This window comes from Rousettus aegyptiacus, unplaced genomic scaffold, assembly GCF_014176215.1.
Source record: "Rousettus aegyptiacus isolate mRouAeg1 unplaced genomic scaffold, mRouAeg1.p scaffold_m13_p_11, whole genome shotgun sequence".
NCBI classification, from domain to species: Eukaryota; Metazoa; Chordata; class Mammalia; order Chiroptera; family Pteropodidae; genus Rousettus; species Rousettus aegyptiacus.
This window is the reverse complement of record NW_023416286.1, coordinates 52,420,599-52,437,538: the sequence shown is the minus strand read 5'-3', so window position 1 is coordinate 52,437,538 and position 16,940 is coordinate 52,420,599. Positions and strand designations below refer to the sequence as shown.

Sequence of the window (16,940 nt, the reverse complement as noted above, 5' to 3'; positions counted from 1 at the left end):
AACCAGGAAGGTACCTTCTATTCAGACGCCAAAGCCTCAGAGATTCCAGATTCCCGTCGGAATCTGGAAGAGCATGTCCTAAAAGTTGCGTCTTTGATGACTGCATTAACTCCATCACGGCATTCAAGGGCCCTGGAACATGTCAGGTTGGCTACCCCTTTGAATCTGTAACAGAGATAGCAACCGCTTTGGAGGCCAGTCTGGTCTTAAATTTCAGAGCCACTCCCTAAGATCTCACTGGGCCCTCCAAATGTTGTAGCCGCCAGCCCCTGAAAGACACACAGACCACCAGAACTCAGTGTGTTATAGGAAACACGCTCTTTATTCAGCCAGCTGGGTCTGCCAGGGGTGCGCAAATCCCAAATTAAGCAGCCCCAAAATGTAGAGGTACAGGTTTTTTAAGCCCTAAATCCCATTCTTCATTCTGTCTGAACGCAAAGGTCTATTTTTCTTCTATTTACTACCTGTCGACCCACAGGTCAGGTGTGCAAGCGGGGGTACAGAAGCAGAAAGCTTATTGTTAGAACGTTATGTTCCCATAGGTAATAGCCTATGTTCCCATGGTTATAGCCAAGCAATAATTTCCCAGCCAGCACAACCTCATCTTTTAACGCAATATGCAAATATCCATTGATTGTCAAATGCTATAATGTGTATTTTCAAATGCTATTAATAAAAGTATAACCAAAATGTCGTTGGTGTTACAAGTTTTTCATACAAAAACTTACATGTTATATAAATATATGCACATAACGACATAGTACAATAACACAGGAAACACCAAATTCAATTAATAATCTTTACTTGATGTAGTTACATAACTTAATACAATCACTTAATACAATTCTAAATCAATGGTATCAGTTGGAATCATCAATATAAATTTTATATCATAAATAAATGTAATGACCTCCAGTCTTTTATCATATACATTTTTCATCTATTAATAGAGTAGATGAATATCACTGACATTCTTCGGGGGTAAATGTGCATTACTAGAGAAAAAACAACATCTGTCCCACAATGAATGTAGCCTGGGAGGACACTGGGAGATAGCTCCTCAGTGTTAATGCTAATAATCCTTTTAGGATTATTAGGCTAATATTTTTATTGTTTTGTAGATCCAGAGTCCCTCCTTATCTCATCATCATCATAGTAAATACCCCCTCCTCTCCTATCCTACTTTCTATGGACTTTCCAGTTCTCACATTCCCCGGGAGTGGGGGGGGGGGGGGGCGGGGCAGGGGAGGGGGGGGAGCTGCTCGGAACTCCTGGCCTAAGGTGGTTCCTTGCACCAGCCAGTGATTCCATGCAAACTACCTTCCTAGTTGCCAATGCAACTAGCCCCACACTAAAGTGCCCAAATGTCCTTCAGTCTGTTCTCATACTTCGTTAACATACAATGGATTTAAAGTTATCACATTTAATTAAGCCACTCTTTTAATAATAATGCCTAGGAAAAAAAAAACTGATCTCAAACCTCCGACTTGGTAATAAGAAAAAAAAACATAATTTCCAACTTTTGGTGTAGGATGGTAGGTACAAAAGAAGCCACCCTCTATCTCTGCTAACCTCAAAGGGTTACACTAACTGGGACCATTTGTTGAGGACCTACTGTGTGCCAGGCCCTGCAACAAAGGCTTTATCACACCATCTCATTTGGTCTTCAACACAAGCACATGAGGTAGAGATTACATCTTCATCTCATGGGCGAAAAAACTGAAACTCAAATGAATTAATGAATTAATTTATTTGTTCAAATTCACCCACCTAAATGAGTGGCAAGGCCAAGATTCAAATGCAGGATGATCTTGTTCCAGATCCTAACCTCTCTTCCTCAATTATATAACCTGTGATTCTGGACTCAGTGACAGAATTTGAGAACTAGAAGGTCATCAAGCACAAGATATTGAATGCCCAGAAAAATCAGAAGTTCGAAGGGAAAAATCCCTGTGGACATGATGAAATGAATCTCTTTCCTTGCACCTTTGAACAGACAGGGGGTTCCTGCTCTGTCATTACCCCACTGTGAACCTCCGTGGAGTCCTGCTCTGTATTCCTTTTACTCATTTGTAAACAAGATTCATTCTTACCCCCAACCTGCTTCACGGGTGGTGCAGATGAAGTATATAATGTCTGTAAAAGTCTTTGAGCACATCAAAGACGGCTCTGTATAAATACTATATTATTATACGTGTTCCCATAGGAAGCATCTCCAGGACTCTTTGATCCATAAATATTTCATTGACTCAACCCAGCCAAAGCCATCTTAGACTCTGAGGCATCATAAAGTAATTGACCACAGAAAGAGTTCAAAAAGCAATGCATTCTACATCCATCTTACAGCTCTCTTTTTAACTCTTAATTTCAACTTATTCATTTTTTTAAACAATTTTATATCATTTTTTATATTTCAGTTTTAGAGTAAGCATATACCTGTACATGATTTTAGAACCCCTGAAATATAATGACCATGGGTGCTCATACTTTTTTAAGGGTTAAGAAACACTAAAATATTCAGGTCTCTGCCCTCAAAGATAACATTTGATGCTTCTGGATCTATTTTTTTCTGCTTTATGTCTTTTTGAATTTCATTTCATTTCATTTCTAAAAGAAAAGCAACAAATGAATTTTCATATCATTTTTAAAAGAAATAAATTTAAATTATAGAGTTTTCCAGTCAAATTCAGTTACTTTCTTTATATTATTATTGAGATGACAATTTGTTAAATATATGTTATATCTAACCAAATTAATTTTTACTTATTATAAATCCAGAAAAGGTCCCCATCCTCAAATCCAAAGGAAACTCTGAGACAATTAGCAGTTCGTGATATATATTTTTAGAGATGAATATTCTTCAGCAAAAACTATAAACTTTAACATTTAAATATAAACCATTTATGAAAATTACTAAATATTCAACAAAAATTTCATGATTTCAAAGTAATAAAATAATAACGAGTCAGAAAATTTCTAACAAATATAAATGTCTCCAATCCCAGGGGAAAAAAAAACATGTAACTAAAAGCTACAATTAGTTGTTTAATCGCAATCATTTCTCTGGCTTCTACTCTGCTGACTCAAAAAAAAACAAAAACAAAAAACAACAGGGAACAGGAACTGAAGAGGGTGAGTTCATTCACCTAAAGGTTACATCAGTGGGAGTAAGAGTTCCCACTCAGCTCTGTAGCAGATGTAGACTGACGCTTGTAAAGAGATGTTAATCATCATGATGATTTTTTAAAAAATGGAAGAAAAAACATTTAGCAAGCATGTATTTGCATGTAGCATTCTATTAGACTAACATTGAAAATACAGATTTATTTTTTCCACGTACTTTGATAAATGTGAGAAGTTCTAGACACATATTTTATTCTTTACACACTTGTCTCCACCCCTGGTGGTCTTTTTTATTTCAGCAACAACTGTTGTTTGGTCCCCCAGCCAGGATACTCAGTATTAGTGTCTAGTTACATATCTGTTTATGAATATACTGGCTATACTACAGAAAAAATCATGACCAAATCAATGATAACGTTTTTAGGACATAAGTGAAATTTCACATGTAATTCACAAGTCACTCAGATTTGAATGTGCATATTTAGTTAATATCCAGTAATCCTGTGAAATATTGTCTCCTCCAGGACATGCCAATGCTACCTCATATTCTAATAGGTTTCATCTTGGACTATGGCCAGTATAAAAAAATAGACACATGCTTACCAAAACTTGCTTAGTATACACCAGACACATCACATTTGTCATTTTTATTAGCCCCTAACACATCCACTCAGTCATTAGACAATAACTATTGAGCATCTACAAAATACAGAGCAATGTTCTAGGTGATGAAGATGTAATACAGAACACAGAGCTACCTTTCTGGAAGGAGACATGGATTGTTAGCAAATAAACAAATAGTTAATACTATATAAATTTGAGAGTTACACCATTTATGAAAGAATTAAAACATGATCAGAAGGTATAAAATGTCTAGTGGGCTGAGCAGGTTATCAAGAAAGGCTTTCCTAAGGAAGTGACATTCAAGTAGCAACTTGAATGTTAAGAAGGAGCAGATTGTTCCGAGATCTGCTGGAAGAAACCCATGGTCAGGAATAGCTAGAGCCCCACTGAGGTGAGAGCATAAGAATAAAGGAAAAGGACATGGTAGCAGAGGAAGACCAGGATCCAATCCTATATGGGCATTTAATTTAAATGTAATGGAGACGCTTTAGAAGTTGTACACAATGAATGGCATGATCTACTTTACATTTTTGGAAGCTCATGATATGTGTGACAAATAGACTGTCCAAGAATAAGGATGCATGCCAAAAGACTAGGTAAATGCTGTGGCAGGGGCCAAGGAGAGAGACGATGGCAGCCTGAGTACAAAGGTTACAGTGGAAAATGGGAGATGTGTTAGTCTGGGACTTCAGAAGCAGATGCCAAAATGGGATATAGTGGACAGGGTTTTATTATGGAAATGCCTGTGTGAAAGGCAATAGAGAGGGAGTCATAAAAGCTGGGAGAGCAGTCAGAAGGCCATGGAAAGCTGACCCCCGTGATGGGCTTGGAGGAAGCATTCTAGACTGGTATGCAGTCTAAGGGAGGTTATGCAAAACCTGCAAGGATTCCTTAAGCCAAAATCAGCCAACAAAAAATTCTCACATCTCCCAGGAATGGCTACTTTGGTAGCTCTGCTGCATGCAGTCCTCACTGTAGAGTAGCCATCCAGAGGGGTGGCCTTGGCACAAACACGGCAATGATTTCAAAGCCCAGCTGGAGCTCTTGTTCAATTACACTCCTTGTAGTAGGAGATCTGTGAGATGCACACTTAGGACCACTGGGAGTGGTGATCAGGCCAGCATACACGGGAGGGAGGTAGAAAACAGAGCTCAGGGTATGATTCCAGGAGGCAGATTAGATTAGGATACATCCATACAGTAGACTACTTGTTAGCAGTGGGAACAACGAGAAAGCTTCCCATAGACTGGCGAGGAAAGTTCATTAAGTGAGAAGAACAAGGTATAATATCAAAATAACAGAATGCTATTCAACAATAAAGAGAAAAAACTACAGATACATGGTCAATCTAGATGAAGAGCTAAAGTGTTACAATTAGCGAAAGATGCCAGACGCAGAAGGTTGCATACTGTGTGATTTCATTTATATTCCATTCTGAACAAGGGAAAACAAATCTTCAAGGCAAATCAGATGACAAGTTGCCAGGGGAGAGGGCAACTGCAAAGAAACACAAAGAAGCTTTCATAAAGGGTGGTGGCCCATTTTATATCTTGATTTTGGTGGTGCTTACACAATTATATACATTTGTCAAAAACTTACAGAATTATACACAATTCATGGTCCATTTTACTGAATCTAAATTATACTTCAATAACTTCCCCTCAATAAAACAGGGTACAGAAGAAAAGTATGTTTAATACGTCACATACTACATTTGGGTAAAAAAAAAAAAAAAGAGCAAGAGAGAGAGAATGTTAATCATATATATTTGCTTTCTCTTGTATAATTATATCAAACTTTGGAAGTAAACAAATGAATAACAGTGGTTATCTATTAGAGGATGGAACTGAATGTATGAAACAAAGGTGTGGGGGGAGTTATCTACTATTTACCTATATACAAAATAAATTTAAAATAAATAAATAAAATTATCTTATTTTGTATTTATAAAGAAAAGAGAGAACTCAAGTAGGAAAAAGGTAGGTGTTTGACTAACAACTGAGTGAATAATGCTGATACTATTAATAGAGATGGGGCTGCCGTGGAAGGAGCAAGTTAAGTGTAAAGTGGAGAGGGAGTACAAAGCAAGAATCCTGTGATGTACTTGGTCAGAATGATGGTTAATATTATGTGTCAACTTGATTGAGTTAAAAGATGCCCAGATAGTTGGTCAAGCATTATTTCTCGGATGTCTGTGAGGGTGTCTCGGGAGGAGATTTGCATTTGAATTCAATATAGATGGAATCAACCAATCCATTGATGGCTTGAATAGAACAAAAAGACAGAAGAAGAGTGAATTTGTTCTTTGTTTAAGTTGGGACATTATTTTCCTCCTGCCCTCAGGCATCAGTGCTCCTGGTTCTGGAGCCTTTGGATTCTGACTGAGATTTGCACCATTGTCTCCCTGCCATCTGATCTTTGAGCCTTCGAACTTGGAACTTGGTCTAGAACTTACATCATTTGCTCCTCTGGTTCTTATGCCTTTGGACTCTGACTGAATTCCACTATCAGTGTTCCTGGTTTTCTACCTTACAGGCAACAGATTGTGGGACTTCTCAACCTCCATAGTCAAGTGAGGCAATTCATATAATAAATCTTTTTTTATTTCATTAAATCTTATTAGCTCTGTTTTTCTGGAGACTCCTGACTAATAGTTTGAGAAGCCCGTTAGATTTCCAGATGGAGCTGTTGAAAAGGTTAACATCTGTAATAGTCTCATATTCAGGGACAAGCTCCAGGCTGGAGATATAGGGCATCAGTGTATAGCTGGTGTTTTAAGCCAAGGAACAGGATCCACTCTTATAGACAGAGGCTGGAGAGATGGAACAGGAGTCCTGAGACAGTCCTGCATGAGGTCCGCATGAAGAGGAAGTGGACATGGATAGGGCTGGTGATGATGGGGAGCAATGTAAAAAGAGGGGTTTTCTGGGGTCAAGAGAAAATTACATCTTAAGAGGGAAAGTCTGGTCCACCATGTCAGACAAGTCTGAGATGAAATCAGAAGAGTACTGAAAATTGATCACTGGATTTCCCATGATGCTCATTGGTGATTATGACAAGAGCTGCCTTAGAGAAGGGGGTGGGGACACTTAGTTGGAATGACTAAATTGAGGCAAAGATGGGAGATGGGGATCCATGACAGTGAGAAGACACCACAGAGCAGTCTCTGCAAAAGGATATTAGGTTAAGAAAGAGTTGTTTGTTTGTCTGACTGATGTAACCACATGTCTGTCTACTGACAAGAATTATACAGTGGGGAAGGATAAGACTATACAAACAACAAGAAATTCCCAGTTTGAACAGAGTTGTTTTCAAGACGTTGCTTCACAAAATTCCATCTGAAATGTATATGTACCCAATATATTGCATGAAAAAAAAATACTCTGTTATGGATTTAATTATCTCTTAGCCCTTCGAAGAGAATACCTCAAGCTCTTTCAAAATTAATGATTTCATACAGAAGCAGCTGTTAATGTTCCAATTCTCAGTTTAATTAAGGTCTTTACTACTATTTCGATAACATAATTGTTATTTGCTTTTAATACATGTCAACATTTTACTTTCTTTGAAATTATATGACGTTTTAAAGTATATCTTCCAATGTATACCGTGGACAGAATGTATTTGCAAGGGCTGTCAGAATCCTTTCCCTAAAACCAAAGGTAATGTGACTTCTATAATAGTCATTTTTTAAAAAGTCATTCTTTCAGAGGAGTGCAAGAAATGTACAAACAAAGCGCAATATCTTCTCATAGGAAATTTATAATCTGAAAATGGGGGTTAAAATACATGCATGAATTACTAAAATATGTTATGTGTTAAGTTCCATTTATAAAAAAAGAGCAAACCACTCTAGGGACTTAGAGGGAGGAGAGATCAATTTGCAGCCAGTGTGATGAAGGAAGATGTAGCAGTGAGCGTCCTGGGAGAAAACAGATGGTACTAACAAGTGAGGGAACTTAGAAAGGTTTATTTACAGAGGGAGCTCTGTATCCAGAGGTGTGGGTGTTGGGAAACCACAACGCAGTGCCCTGGGGCTAGTAGCAGCAGGAGCTGTTACCACCAGAGCTCAAAGGAAGCGTGTTCTCTCAAAGGTTCACTCAAAAGCCAACGGGGACGGATGGACTCCTGTAGAGAAGAAGCAAGCTTTAGTCAAAGCATATAACCAGCCAGAAGTGACCTCACAGCAGGAGCCAAGAACGAAAATTCCCTGACTTCTCTCTCTTCCTTCCTCTGACCTTCCGCCAGGGTTCTCCAGAGGCCTCCCCAACCAAAAACCACAAGCCTGGGGACCTTTCACGCAGCCCACACAGCATCCTGAGACACAGAGAAAGGTGAACCAGGAGAAAAAAATGAAAGATCTGGCACAGAAGATTCTATGAAGGACGGGGCCTGAGACCTGAGATTTGAAAAATTAATAAACGGAAATTAGGTAAGCTCTCGCAGGTCAAAGTTATAGCAAAATCGAAGGTTGATAAATGCGAACAAGAACAATGGTTTGCCATCAGCTTTGAATACATGTAGAATTAGAGAGAGAAAAAAGAATAAGAAGTATAGTTCAGAGGATTTGGCCAGAGCAATAAATACTGTACTCGAGGTTTAGTTTGGTTTTATAGAGAATGAAGAATTGCTGAAAGTAACTAATCTGCCAGGGAAACAAATAAAAGGAAAGAAGCGAGAAATTAAAGTCAAGAGAAAATAGAAGAAACTGCCTTGGCAAAGTGCCATGGTATTTTTCTGTCTAATGTTCTCCATAGAATAATCTAATTAAAATCATTTTTATCTGGACAACAATTTAAATAAATTTCCCAGAATAGCAGAGATTCAGCTACAGTTAGAACATTTCCATTACCATTGGCATGATGAATAAGAAATATTTTGAGGAAATAAAACGATGGCAGTCATGCTTAGAAATGTATGACTGCCATCGTTTTATTTCCTAAAAATATGCCTTAGAACTTGACTAGACTCAGAATCCACATTTTCACTCTACAAAACTGGTGCAGCTGCTGTGGAAAAGGTTAAATGTAAAATTACCATGTGGCTTAGCAATTCCATCCCCAGGTGTATGTCCAAAATCACTGGAAAGCAGGGACTCCAATAGATGTTGGCACCCTCATGTCTGTGGCAGCATTATTCACAATAACCAATAGGTGGAAACAATCCAAGTGCCCGTCAACAGATGAACAGATAAATAAAATATGGTAAGTACATAAAATGGCATATTATTCAATCATAAAGGGAATAAAATTTTGATATCTGCTACAACATAGATGGATCTTGAAAACACTATGCTTAGTGAAAGAAATCAGCCACAGAAGGACAAATATTTTATATGTCCACTTATATGAGGTCCCTACAATAAGCAAATTCATAAAGACAGAAAGTGGAAAAGAAGTTATGAGAAGTCGGAAAGGGATTTTCATTGTTTAATGGGTAGAGTTTCTATTTGGGTTGATGAAAACATTTTGGGTATAAATAGTGATGATGGTTACACACATCATGAATGTATTTAATACTACTGAATTGTACAGTTAGTTACACATGGTTGAAATCATAAATATAATATTATTTATATTTTATCACAATTAAAAAAATAAACTACTGACCCACAGGAGAAATATTTGAATCAATATTTATTTTGAAACAATTATGCTTGCAAGCAATGTTTACATAATATTACACCATTATTCTTTATGATGTAATGCACATCAAGAAGAAAGATTCCCTGTGTTAGAGAGTTTGTAGTCACCTTCATAGTATTTTTTAAATTGCCACCCCCTACTAATGAAGTTTATAGAAGGTCCAGACATTCATTGCTTACACTATATATTCTGGAACTCTACTGTTATGTTACTGTGTAGCAGGCATGCTGCCTTTACTTCCCTGTTAACAAAACAAAATCACACACACGCACACACACACACACACACACACACACGTGGGGGTCAGGAACTCCTTTCTTTGTCTATTCTAAGAAGCTATTCTAAGAGACCAATTCACACAGAAGTAAAGACTTAGTTGTACAAACTGTGGTGATTTTACAAACCACACACTGTCTGGGCTTCTGTTAAGGAAATACTGTGATTTTAACATTATACAAGAAAACCAAAAAGAGATCTTTCTGATGCAAATGGATCATTTCAAGCCATTCACAAATGGAAAGCTTCTTGAATTGTGCAAAAGTTGAGTTGTTAATACAGTTTGTTTAGTTGCTTTTAGTTTAGTTTAGTTTAGTTTAGTTTTTTTTTTTTAATCAGAGTGAAAAAAAAATAACAGAACAAAAAAAGGACGAGGAGGGGTGGGGTGGGGACCAGTGGTGTAATTCAGAATTTGTAAAAGTGTCTATTTTACATTACAAGACATAGGAAGGCACATTTCCAAGAGGAATAAATTGAGAGAAAGAATTGAGTATTGGGGAAAATAACTGTTCTTGGAGTCAAGACAATGGAAAATCACTCCCTATAAGCGGAGACCATATTTAATAGAATAATCATTATTTAGACTGCATATTTAAAAGTTTTTCTTAGTCTTGCAGCAATATTCATTTTTTTATCTAATAAAGAATGAATTTAGATCTTATATATTAAAGATGAAAAATAAAAAAATTTATTTTAAATTTCGTTAAGACACATGAAAAGCAAAAATAACTTTTACACCTTCTTGAACAATGACAAAAGTTGATTACATGAAATAAGCCATAGAGTCTTCACTGAGAAAAGAGCAACAATTTTATAAAGGGATAAACTAAAAAATTTCTAATTTTTTTTAAAGAAGTATGTTTTTAAAAGGTAAAAATTTCTCAATATTTATAAAGTGTTTTCCTAAACACTTCCTGTTTCACTTTTGTTTGTCATAAAAGAAATCTAAAAATAATAATTACAATCCTTTAAACCAGTATTTATAACAATAATTTTTTGTCTTATGTAAAGGAAAATGTTAAGATTAAATTGTTTGTTTTTTTTTTTTAAGTTTTATACTTGATCCTATAATGAAGCTTTGCAACTTTGCCTATGGTTTTAACATAGTCCTTGACAAGGAAATTTCTCAGGTTCATGGGTGAATTTCTTTTCATAACAATGAGCTTTCTCCTGTAGTTAGATAAAACAGTGAGCATTAACAAAATTGTAACAGCATTTTGGAAACCAGAGCCCACATTAGCATACAAGTACCTCAAAGTGGAAAGAATCACAAAGAATACTGGGTGTGATTTAAATTATGCCTTCTGGAAGGGAGATCTGTGAGCCCAAAACAAGTTTGCAGGATTCTCAGTCTGGACCAAGCAGGAATATCAGATGATTCTACTCTTCTCACCTCCCATGTACCTACCAGGAGATAAATCTAAAGACAGGCCATCCTTTGTGACATTAAAATGTGTCCACCTAAACAATAATTTTTTGTGTGTCAAAATTCAGAATTCTACCCTGCCTTCCCTTCCCTTTTCTCCTTTTTGATTCTTAACGGATGAAATAAATCTTCTAAATGACTTATTTTTGGTACAGAAAGGACTATCTTTCCATAGGTCACAAAGGCAGGAGAGCTGAGACACCATCTCTTTCAAGTAGGATACTTTGGCATTTTGACTGCAATGGGATCTAAGAATTTACAGCAAAACTATTGTTTAAAGGAAAATATATAGACTTTTTTTACATGAGCACTTTGTTTTTTAGGTTTCTTTTAATTTCTCAAACAAAATTAAATGTCAAAAACAATTGTTAAAATTCATTAGAAAGATCATCCTTTCACCTAACAATTTTCCAGTACATTTCTCTGTTTTTTCCCAATGTGTCATGATGCAACACAATGTGTCATGATACAACAACCACTTTTCAAAATAGAGATGATTATTATACTGGAGACCATCACTAATCATAATTTAAGATAGATTACTCATATTATTCTTTAATGATTACTATGGGATTGAAATCTGACATATTTTTATTGTTTTCCTTACTCTTTATTTATCTTGTAGGTATTGATTTTACTTTTCAGAGTTATGGGTAAAATGTGGTAAGCCACCGCCATGTTTCCACTTCTATATTTACATATTAATCATGTTAGAAGTCCATGACTTTTTCAAATTGGTAAGCTGAGAGGTTAGTTCTAATCAAGTTTGCTGTTCTCCTTACTCCCAAATATATGCACTAATTGCATTCCTTGTTTATTCTTTAAAGCTTTTCATCAACTTCGATGATAATTACACAATTAAATTTAGAGCTATAGACATTTTATATAATGTAGGTTTGCTTCCATATTTTAACATAAAATAGATGCAGCCCCCAATTTGCATTTATCTTTCCTTAATATAATTGGGAACTATTACTTCAACCTATCTACTGGTTGTTCTGTCAAAATTTTCTAAAGTTATTTTATAGATAAATAATCTATAATACTTACACATTTCTATTTTTAAGTGATAGAATGTATTCATATCCTACCTAAAGCTGGGATATTTTGAATATCCTTTTAAAAGTAACATTAACTGCCCATTTCAATTTTCCCTCTTTATGAATAATATCAATAAATACCACTCTAAAAAAGTCATTGAATAATTTATATCCATTTTTCTATTACTCCCCGAATTATTTTATATAGCTACTTTTAGTAGAAGTATCAAAGGCAAAAGAAATACAAAGACAAAATCACAAAATTTCTTTCACTTTCTAATGCTATGAAGAATCACTCCGTTTTTATAAGTCACTCCAATTAATTTGAAATAATGTTCTGTACTTATCTTCAACTTAAACTTACCACCCCCTAAAGGGCATTTGTAGATTCTGAAATATAAATTAATTTAGATGGCGGTGGTGGTCGAGGGGAACCCACACCTATAAGCACAGCGTGAATTAACTAATTGTCTTCAATAAAATTCAAAAGGGGACATTTTCAAAAGCAAACTTAACTGGATTGATTTTTTTCCTTTTATATTTAGCATTACTATAATCTCTCACCAAATCCCTTTTCACCCCTGAAATGTTCAGTCACTGTTAAGATTTTAAAGTATCCTCTTCACCCTGAAACTGTGCCCCCAGCTCATGTCAGGGAGTAATTCTGTAATCACCAGAGCTTCACACGAACTGTGGATTTACTCCCATCTCAGTGGGAATATTCCTTAACAGAGATGGTTGTATTCTGAGCCTTTGCATAAAACCTTAAATTAAAGTTGGAGAAATGTTCACGCGAAACTGATATTTGAGTTGGATTTTCTATAATTACTATTCTTTTAAAAATAACTTCACAAAATAAGAAATGCCTGGAAGAAACATAACTATGTAGCCCAAAGTAGAACTACAGAAAACCTCTCAGAATCTTCACTCTTTATTATCAGTGTATATTTATAACAACCTTTTAGCAAAAATATGTCAAGAACTGAAAACTTTCATTAGTGAGAAGGCCATTTACCTTTAGATGTTATTTGAAACTTAAACACCCACGATGTTGATAGGAAGGTTACTTAAAATGCGGAAGAGGAGGTAAATAAATAGACCATGGCCAGAACCAAGGGGAATTCAGCAGCATGTTCTCATCTTCATTTGTTAAAATGTTTCTGGTGCTGAGAAGTCATATCTTTTGAATCCTTTCAATGTTACCTAAAATCATGACATTCAAAGAAAATCATGAAAGATACAGAGTTCATATTTTCAGAGAACCAGAGGGGAAAGTTTTTAACCATTTGTTTAGTCCTATAAATTTAGTTTAAATGAAAAATAGAAAATTAATGAAAAGAAATGCACATGTAATTGACCATGGTCTCCACACACACAATTAAGATTTCTACCATTGAAGCTGATGTGACAACCATTTACTTTATCCAGGTCTATACCACTGCTATTTGCATTTTGAAAATTTGAGAATATAAGCTTTACGTAATGTTTACACCAACCATAAATACTATTTGTTAATACAATCCTCCACTGAGTTCTTTCTCTCTCACATACATTGTTCAGTCTCTCCTTCACCTACAGCTTCTGCCCTGTGATTATATTTAAGTATCTCTATTTATTAAGGGCAAGAACTACAAAAGGCAAACTCATTTTTTTAAATTTCCTAAAAGTTACAAAGCAACCTGATAAAATCAAATGCTTTGGAACAGGGAGACTGAGAGACTGAGGAACTCAGGTTTTCACCCTATATTTTTTTGCACCATTGAACCTTGTGAATGTATTGCCTATTCAAAAACTAAATAAATATTTTCATGTGCAAGATTCCTGGACTCCACCTTGGACCTACTGAAACAGAATATCTAACGTAGACCCCCGGAACCTTCATTTTAATAAGCTCACCAGGTGAATCTGATGCATAAGTAAATAAGCAAGAAAATATTCAAATATAAATGCAGATGGCCCAGTACTGAGAGGCCGTATGTGTCAGGTAATACAAGGAATGCTGAAAACCTACCATTGCCAAAGGGAAACTCCCTCGCCTGCCTGCTCTGATGTCTGAAATTGTTTTGTTAGACATTCTGTCTCCAATATGTCCTCGTAAAATTGTAATGCCAGGGTGGGGTGGAGAGAGAATTCTTGCCTTCACCAAACTCACCCTTCAATCTACTTTCTCGGTGTTATCTAATCAGTGCAAAATCATCTTTTAAAAAACAAGCAATACGCACTCCCCATGATTTCATCATCATTACATTTCAATCAGTTTTTGATACTTAATACCTGGCTGAAATGATTTCTTTGAAGGTCACCAATGGCGCTTTAGTAGCTACATGTAGTGGCCTTCTCTAATTCCTGGGTCAATAGACTCTATCCTTCTTGAAACTCTCTTTTCCCAGGAATTATGTAATATTGTGCTGTCCTGATTCTTCACTTTCTTTAATATGTGTTTCCATATGTCTCCCAAACTCTTCTGACTCATTCCCTGTAAGTTATTCTTGGGCCCTCCTCTCCATACTCTTCTTTTCTAGTCATTATTTTCATGCATTCATCTCAAAAATCAGATTTTCTCACCCTGTGCTCTCTCTCTTGAGATATAGACCTGCTTCTCCTGCCCTTCCTCAGCATCTCATCTGGAAGCCTCACTGAAAACTTCATGTCCACAGCTGGATCCATGAACTGTATACCCAGCACTAGAATACATATTTTACAAACATGAATCCACTTAATACTCACAACAACACTATTTTACTGATAAAGGAACTGAAATACCTAAAAGGTAAATTATGTTAGTCAGGTCACATTGCTATTGGATGATGAATCAAAGATTCAAACCCAAGCAGGCTAAATCTAGAGCCATAGTCCCATAATTATGTGATGTCACCTCTCACTTTTAGTTTGATATTGATAAGCAAAGATTCAATGCTATCAGTTTCTGGTCAGAAACTTTTGATGTATCTTCACTGAATATTGAAATATTTAAAAATTTGTAATTGGCAACTTAAGACTGGGATTTGATCTTACCTGTATGTAATTTTACAGCCACATCTCCCATTATTCTCTTTTACACATTCTAAATATTCCAAACAGTAAATAATATAAATAAATTATTTACTGTTTTCAAGATTATAATTTAGACTTGTTCTCCTCTGGTTTGAGCTTTTCTTCACAACTATTAAAATTTTAGCAAAAATCCATCTATGGCCTAAGACTTTGATAGGTATAGGAAAAAAACAAAATTCAAACCAGAAGTAACAGAGATCACATTTATCCTCTCACTTGAAACAACTAGTAGACCAGAAATGTACAAATGAAATAACGATTGTCAAAATATTGAACATTTAACAAAGAACAACAATGCCAGAGGATAATAGGGTGATTCCTAAGACTGGAAGTGTCAACGGTGCCATAGTTTGCAAGGTAAGAGTATCAATGAGCTATAAGACAAGCTCAAGAATCCTAGTACAAGTATAATTGGGATCCCCATAAAGAGAGGAGAAAAGGAAAAGAAAGAAAAAATCCTTGAGGAAATAATAGCCAAAAACTATTCAAATGTGAAGAAAACTATATACCTGCACGTCCAAGAAGTTCAACAAGGCCCAAGCAAAATAAACGTGAATAAAACCACACAAAGTCATGTCAAAATCAATTTGCCCAAAACAGTGAAAAAAAGAAATTCTTAAAAGTAGTCCAAGAAAAGGGACACATTATGTACAGAGAAACAAAGGTGAGAATGACAATAGATTTCTCATTGGAAACAATATCAGTTGGAACACAGTGGAGAACATCAATAAAGAACAGTGTAGTCCCTCCTTATCCATGGGGGATATGTTCCAAGATCCCCAGTGGATGCCCAGAATCACAGATAATAGCAAATCCTAACCAACTTCTTCAATTTCACCAGAAATGTGACAGCAACGTCTTCATTGGCAAATGTAGCCTCTCCCGTAATGTTTACATTTTTCATTCCAAACCTATTCCTGAATCTGCATAACCATCCTTTATTTGCCGTAAATGGCTTGGTGTCGTTTCAGGGGATCCCTTGGTAAAGTCTTCACACAGGCTCTGTGTTTTCAGAGCACCATGTTGCTGTCAGTTGGAACATGTGTTCTGTTCATGTCTTGTACTCACAAATTTAATGCCTTTTTCATCTTATCTAAGCACTTATCACACACTGGGGCCATACCTTTGCAGTCTAAGGTGACACAGCAAAACAGCATGAATTTCTTTTTCCTTCTTCACAATTTCACAGATAGGAGATCCATTTCTACTTCGGATATTAGCAACCTCAGCATATAATTTTTTTCCTTTCCTTATTAAGTTGAAGACTTTCACCTTTTCACTTAAAGGAAGCATTTTATGGCTTCTCTTTGGCATATCTAAATTGCCAGCAGCACTCTCTCCTGCTTGGGGGCCATTATTAAGTAAAACAAAGGTTACTTGAACACAAGCAGTACAATAACACAACAGCAAATCTGATAACCAAGACAGCAACCAAGTGACTAATGGGCAGGGAGAGTGTAGAGCGTGGAGATGCTGGACAGAGGGAAGATTCTAGCTCCGAGCGAGATGGAGGAGGTGGTGTGAGATTTCATCACAGTACTCATAACATGCACAATTTAAAATTTATGAATTGTTATGGGAGGAGGGTTGAGGCGGCCGGATGAAAAAGGAAAAGAGATTAAGAAAAAATAAATAAAACTGATGAATTGTTTATTTCTAGAATTTTCTATTTAATATTTTCAGACTGAGGTTGACTATGGGTAATTAAACGGTAGGCAAAACCTTAAATGGGGAGGGGGCGAACTACAAATA

General features: G+C 36.0%; 1 long non-coding RNA gene across 2 annotated transcripts; it reads right to left on the bottom strand.

Moving 5' to 3' along the window:
• Window positions 1-7,264: 7,264 nt before the first annotated feature.
• Window positions 7,265-16,431, bottom strand: LOC107497604. 2 transcript variants are annotated; one of them, XR_004953378.1, is made up of 4 exons: window positions 16,312-16,431; window positions 13,150-13,337; window positions 8,785-8,869; window positions 7,265-7,875 (listed from the first exon to the last, which is right to left on the bottom strand). It is a non-coding gene; the product is annotated as an uncharacterized LOC107497604 (long non-coding RNA). The 2 variants fall into 2 exon arrangements; XR_001593857.2 differs by lacking the exon at window positions 16,312-16,431 and adding an exon at window positions 14,700-15,684.
• Between the last annotated feature and the right edge of the window lie 509 nt (window positions 16,432-16,940).